General features: G+C 42.8%; 1 protein-coding gene across 1 annotated transcript in view; it reads right to left on the reverse strand.

Annotated features, from left to right (window-relative positions):
* Window positions 1-7366, reverse strand: part of LOC308593068 (fatty acid-binding protein, adipocyte-like) — a 397890-nt gene that overhangs the window by 60512 nt on the left and 330012 nt on the right. The window lies entirely within an intron of this gene.

Genomic DNA, 7366 nt, shown 5'->3' on the forward strand with positions numbered 1-7366 from the left:
AGTATACAGTCCTACTTGGGTGTAAACTCAGTGGGACTTTCTTCTAAGTATAGATGCATTAGATACATGCGGTCTACAGAACTGCTGGACAGATCTTGTAAGACTGGTGGAAATCACACTCTAGAAATCCATCTTAAAGACACAGAGCCTTTCTGTGTTGTGCTCCAAAGTGCAACTGAAGCTTTCAGAAGGAAAGCTGCCCTTTTCATTTTAATGAAATACTAGAATCTCTGCAAAATAATAATAATGCTAAAGGTAAAGGACCCCCGACAGTTAAGTCCAGTTGGGAACAACTCTGGGGTTGCAGCGCTCATCTCGCTTTACTGGCCAAGGGAGCTGACCTTTGTCCACAGACAGTTTTTCCGGGTCATGTGGCCAGCATGACTAAGCTGCTTCTCGCGCAACAGAACACCAAAACCAGAGCAGCACACAGAAATGCCATTTACCTTCCCACCAGAGCGGTACCTATTTATCTACTTGCACTTTGATGTGCTTTTGAAGTGCTAGGTTGGCAGGAGCTGGGACCGAACAACGGGAGCTCACCCCTTTGCGGGGATTCGAACCACCGACCTTCTGATCAGCAAGCTCAAGGCTCAGTGGTTTACACCACAACACCACCCACATCCCAATAATAATGCTAGATTGAAACAATTGTTATAACTTCTAGAACCACTCACCTGCATCATGGTAACGGCCTTTGGACCAAGTTAATATGTATGAGAGAGATGCATGTGAAATGTCTTTTTTTAAAAAAAGAAGATGGGAGGTATTTTGCTGGCCTGTAGGTGGCACTCTGAATTCAATAACAAATGTTAAACTTGCTTGACCACTTTTGCTTGAAGATCTGCTCATGCTAGGCTCCCTTACATGAGGAAATCAGCATAACCTCTTTTTGAGGATATGTATATATTGCTTCATTTTATACACAGAAATAGAATTGGTCCAGAGGGATAGCCATTTTTTTTTTATCTGCTGCAGAAATGCAAGAAGACATATAGTGGTGGATTTAGTTCAGGGGAATGAAGGCTACATTTCCTCCCCTTCCCACCCCTTATTTATTAATGTCTATAGGCCACAGGTTATGAGAATAGTTTGTGTCAGACTAGTGCCAATATATTAAGATACTTTGTCAAGACGGATGGACATGGCTCAGTTTTTATTATTACTCCTCTCTTCCAGCCACCATGCACACTTGCCCTTCCTTTATCCTTAAAACATGCCTGAGAGCCTAGTTAGGCTGACTGGTCCAATGCCACCCATTGAGATGAATGGCTTAGTGGGGATTTGAATTCGGATCTCTTTAGTTCCCCAAACTACAGTGGTACCTTGGGTTACATACGCTTCAGGTTACAGACTCCGCTAACCCAGAAATAGTATCGCGGGTTAAGAACTTTGCTTCAGGATGAGAACAGAAATTGTGCCCTGGTGACGCGGCGACAGCGGGAGGTCCCATTAGCTAAAGTGGTGCTTCAGGTTAAGAACAGTTTCAAGTTAAGAACGGACCTCCGAAACGAATTAAGTACTTAACCCGAGGTACCACTGTACTATGCTGCATTGTTTTTGGTTCACTTTTATTCAAAAGTAATAAACTGCTTTTTATAAGTTAGGAAACAAGTGCTCCACCAAATGTATGGTAGAGACGATTCTCATCTTTACGTCACCCTCTCAGTCACAGATAAATGGCCAACCCACACACTCCAGGCAGTTGTGGTTTGGGGAAGACCTGAACATGTTCCAGTAGAGTCCAGCTCATACTGCTTGTCTCCATATCTTTGCTTCTACCAGCTTCCCACTACAGCAGACTAAAGGCAAAACCATTCCAAAATAGTATACAGTGGTACCTGTTAGTTTCTGTTTGTGCCACTGTGCAGTGCTTCGAGTCACAAGACTCTGTTTTGCATTCCAGAGATTCCAGGCTATTGGAAGTCTCACGGAAGACAGGAGACGGATGTGATGTTACTGGTTTCCTGTTCCTTTGTTGTTCAGTTGCTCTCTACTTTCACAGAGAGAGCATGTATATTTCTTTTCTGTCTGCATAGTTAGAAATAAAACACTCTTTGCAATGTAGCTCATACTATCTCGGCTCCTTCCCTGCGTGCTGGATACTCTGCGTAATGGGGGAACGTACTTGGAGCCTCATCAAAGGCTCAGGTTATTAATCACGTCGGAGGACTCGACTGGAAGAGTCGCTCGGTCTAACGCAAGTCCGACAGTACCTCAGGTTAAGAACTTAATTCGTTCTGGAGGTCTGTTCTTAACCTGAAACTGTTCTTAACCTGAAGCACCACTTTAGCTAATGGGGCCTCTTGCTGCCGCCGCGCCATTTCTATTCTCATCCTGAAGCAAAGTTCTTAACCCGAGGTAATATTTCTGGGTTAGCGGAGTCTGTAACCTGAAGTGTATGTTACCTGAAGCATATGTAACCCGAGGTACCACTGTATCTCTGTCGTTGGGGAATAACAGCTGGAGTGGAATAAGAAGCCTACCTAACAAATTTTTCATGAATTTAAGATGAGGGAGGGGACAAACCTTGACCTCGTTGAAGGAAATGCAGGGTAGACATAAATAAAACCATATGGCACTGTGCCCTGCTTGTGAGCTTTGTACAGGCATCGAGTTTGCCACTGTGAAAGCAGGGTGCTGGATTAGACACACCTTTGGCCTACTTCAGCAGAGCTCTCTCCTTGTGTTCCTATTCATTACATGCTTGCTCCTACTTGGACTTGACTTCCAGGACACTTCCCAAAAGATTGGTGACCTCTGTCCCAGCCATCTTTGCCCAGTAGCTCCTATACTGTTGGCAGTGAATAAACGTTAGATATTGTCTTTGAACAAACTAGCAGCTTTTCCCAAACTTGGCTGCAGCTAAAGGTTCAGCCGGTTTCTGCATTAACAGCAACAAAATCAGACACTACTGGAGATGTGGAAACAATGAGTCATGGAACACCTTGCCCAGGTTTTGCAATAAATGGCACTTATTTAAACGCCAAGTTCTAAATTATGTTTCATGCATGGAAGCATTTTCATTAAGAGTTACAACACAACTTACTGTGTTTTATCAGGCATTCCCAGCACCTGCTAGCTGATCCTGATTGGTTGCTTTCAGAAGGGACCTAGGCTGCAATCCTACAAACAGCATTCAGGCAGATGGGCTATAGAAAGAGGCATTAAGTGCCACCCAGCCCCTGAAATGGCATCGGTGCACCTAGTGCATTCTCAGTGGACACAGGTGTTCTGCCAGTGGTGCTCCATCAGCTGTGGGGCTACAGTGGCCCATTGTTGGGGGGTGACTGAGGACCCACAGGCTCTGTAGCCTCATTTCTCCAACCCCAAAGATTGTTCTGTCCAAAATATTAGTGGAAGTACTACTAACGGAGTGAGACTGGTGGAATGGCCATGCCCTATCAACCTTATATATATATTACATTACAACCAATTATTTAGGGAAGTTTTGGAAACATTTGAATACAGTGATTATTATTTAGATCAAGAAAAGTATAGGGAAGTTATAGAGAGTTGCAATGTCATAACCCACTAAATAAAACCAGAATTAGGAACTTTGGGGAGCGGAATAGATTTGTATTTTTAGAGTAAAAAAATTAACATGAGCCTGTCCTCCTAGTTCTAGTGGTTGAAACTTAATAATTTAAAACTTTAATATTTTATAATAGTGGATTTGTGTATAAGGAATATTTATTAATAATTCATTATGAAGCAAAGTGCCTGTTAAAGCGTGTATATAGAAATATTAGCTTTCCCCCTTTTAAACTAAGTTTTTCAATATGTATTTTCATCATGGAATTTATATTTAATTTTGAATAACATTAAAAAACAACAACAAAATTCAATTGATTTCTATTTTGGGCTTTAAATTGAAAGGCAGTCAAGAGTTGTAAGCTGCACAATAAACACATAAGCTACAGTTCTCCACCAAATTGCATGTAGATTAAAAAAAGAAAATGTTTCCAAACTTCCTTAACTCACTTTAATAAGTGCAGGCCTACTAGTGCTCACTTGTTCCAAACTAAGGGTGTCTTTTTAACACCATGAATGTTAAGCAGCAAGTAAATTTCATTGCATCTGATAAAGTCTAATCTGTGCCACTAAAGCTTGTGCCATAATAAATGTGTTAAGTCTTCTGGGTATGATGCAACTCTTTGTTGTAAATGGCATAAAACGGTATTGAATAAGCTATTCAAAAAACAAAAAAAACAGAAGATTTATACAGTAGCTACACTTTTAGATCCAATTCAGAGTTAGGAAATAGTTAAATGACCTGCTTATGGTCACACACAATCTGCAGATGTTTCTAGCCTTGAATGCCAGCCCTTAATTATCCTGAATAACAGTGCGCAAAGAAAGCTCTCTACTTAAAAAGCATTGACAATAGTATAAAAGCAGTATATAAAATAATATCCAACAAAGCAGTAGTGTTTTGATCAAAACATTTCCTGTCCATGGATGATTGTTCTGGAAAGCAAATAAAGGAACTATTTAATGCATGTTTGCCAAGGTTAACACACAACTGATTCCCTTGTTCTCTTGACTAGTTGATTCCTTTAGGGTTCCCCCCCTTTTCTTCTCCACAGCTTCTTCAAAGCAACCCCCGATTACTAGAAATTAAATTCCATTTCATGTTCCTATTCAAGTCAATCTGAAATAGCACCACCAAAACACTTCCCACTAGGTTCAGTCATACACTGCTCCCACTTCATACTTTCCTCCCATCCATTTTCAAGGTCTGCATCTAGTTTTCAGTAGGAGGGGAGAAGCTTGCTGAGCCATGCAACAAAGCATCACAGGTCTTCCACAGTTTCTGGCAGGATCTTACACCCTGGTCAGAACTTGAAATACATGACTATTCTAGAGTGGGGGCTAGGAGACAGTTTACTAACATCTCTCTCTCTCTCTCTCTCTCTCTCTCTCTCTCTCTCTCTCTCTCATAAACATGGATTGCATTCAACTAACTTTTACTCAGACCAGATTCGTTGAAATTAATGGCCGCAGCTAACTTAGGTCCCTTTCTATGGGCCTCTGAGCAAACATTAGTTGAATACATCCCAATTCGTTGAAACTTTCTCCAAAGAGTCATTAGACTCCGATTCCCCTCCTATAGACCAATTCCCAGAGTGATTTAACTATCCAAGGCCTTTCCCTTGGAATCATAGCTCTGTGAGAGGAACGGAGGTATCTTAACAAATTAGCTCCCAGAATTATTTGGGGGAATTGACGATGACTGTTAAAAGGTGGTGTTGTAGAGCTTTAAATGCAAGTTGCGAATGTGACCACAGTCTGGCAGTGGCTCATCAGAATAGTTATTGAATTATATTTAATATTTTTTTTGAGTCAATTTAAACCTGTCAGCAAACCAAAAGCCCGGGGGCAGGGGGAGGAATAGTTTAGAATTGATCTGTTAATAAACTTGACTGCAGCTGCATCCAGAACTAAACTGGGTATGGAAGGATGCCAGCATTACACTGGTATGTTTTATACATGCTGTAAGGTAAAGGGGAAAATGTAAAGGACCCCTGGACAGTTAAGTCCAGTCAAAGGTGACTATGGGGTTACAGCGCTCATCTCAGTTTTCAGGCTGATGGAGCTGGGGTTTGTCCACAGACAGCTTTCCGGGTCATGTGGCCAGCATGACCAAACCACTTCTGGCGCAATGGAACACCATGATGGAAACCAGAGCACATGGAAACGCCGTTTACCTTCCTGCCACAGATATATATGTTGGAAGCTGCCCAGAGCGGCTGGGGAAACCCAGATGGGCGGGGTATGAATAAAATTATTATTATTATAAAGCCAAAAGAAATTCTGTTGTTATTTTTTTAAGCTTCAGTGACTGAGAATTATGCAAAATTTCAAACACAATGAGGTATTTCAGTACAAATCTTATTTTGATTCTACATAGTTTAGTCCAAAGAAACTTACCTTCATATTTAATTAGTGAAGGATTTAACCATAAATTATTACAGTGAAATCTAGGCATGTATCTAATAATGGACGCTTGAATAATCACATTTAATCTGAAGTATGTGCAACAATTAATGCTTTCATACCTACTAAGTAACGCAAATCCACACCCAAGCTAGTAGGCAGGTTGCTTTTCCAGTTGTTTCAACTCCTCCCCCCACACCTCCATTTTACAGCAAGCACTAGACTACTAGTAGTCCTAATCCATTGTTAGCACAATATTAGGTCCCATGTAAATGGGCAGGAACAGCGATAGTGCAAAGGTGATGAGACAAAGGCCCTGTGGTGGGGTTTGAAGAAAGACTTCTCACATTAAGAAGGTAGGCCACAATGCATGAGGCTTTTTAAGACGCACAGAGCAACGAGAGAGAGGCAAGGTGAGAATAACAGTTACCTTCCAACCTACCTAACCTGTTTTCATAGAATCATAAAATTGTAGAGTTGGAAGTGGCCCCGAGAGTCATTTAGTCCACCTCCCTGCAATGCAGGAATCTTGCCCACAGCTGTCCGTGGGTGGGCTCGAACCACCAACCTTCTGGTTAACAGTCAGACACACTGACCCATCGGGCTATGGAGACCTGTCATTGTGAACAACTCCCTGGTCCTGAATGAGGTAACTGTGCCCCTGAAGGACCAGGTGCGCAGCCTGGGAGTCATTCTGGACTCACAGCTGTCCATGGAGGCGCAGGTCAATTCTGTGTCCAGGACAGCTGTTTACCAGTTCCATCTGGTACGCAGACTGAGACCCTACCTACCCGCAGACTGTCTCGCCAGAGTGGTACATGCTCTGGTTATCTCTCACTTGGACTACTGCAATGCACTCTATGTGGGGCTACCTTTGAAAGTGACCCAGAAACTACAACTAATCCAGAATGCGGCAGCTAGACTGGTGACTTGGAGCAGCCGCCGAGACCATATAACACCGGTCTTGAAAGACCTACACTGGCTCCCAGTGCGTTTCCGAGCACAATTCAAAGTGTTGGTGCTGACCTTTAAAGCCCTAAACGGCCTCGGTCCAGTATACCGGAAGGAGCGTCTCCACCCCCATCGTTCAGCCGGGACACTGAGGTCCAGCGCCGAGGGCCTTCTGGCGGTTCCCTCATTGCGAGAAGCCAAGTTACAGGGAACCAGGCAGAGGGCCTTCTCGGTAGTGGCACCCGCCCTGTGGAACGCCCTCCCACCAGATGTCAAAGAGAAAAACAACTACCAGACTTTTAGAAGACATCTGAAGGCAGCCCTGTTTAGGGGAGCTTTTAATGTTTAATAGATGACTGTATTTTAATATTCTGTTGGAAGCCACCCAGAGTGGCTGGGCAAACCTAGCCAGATGGGCGGGGTATAAATAATAAATTATTATTGTTATATAAGAGCATAAGAAGTGCCTGCTGGA

Source organism: Podarcis bocagei (genome assembly GCF_964188305.1).
Source record: "Podarcis bocagei genome assembly, chromosome: 8".
NCBI classification, from domain to species: domain Eukaryota; kingdom Metazoa; phylum Chordata; class Lepidosauria; order Squamata; family Lacertidae; genus Podarcis; species Podarcis bocagei.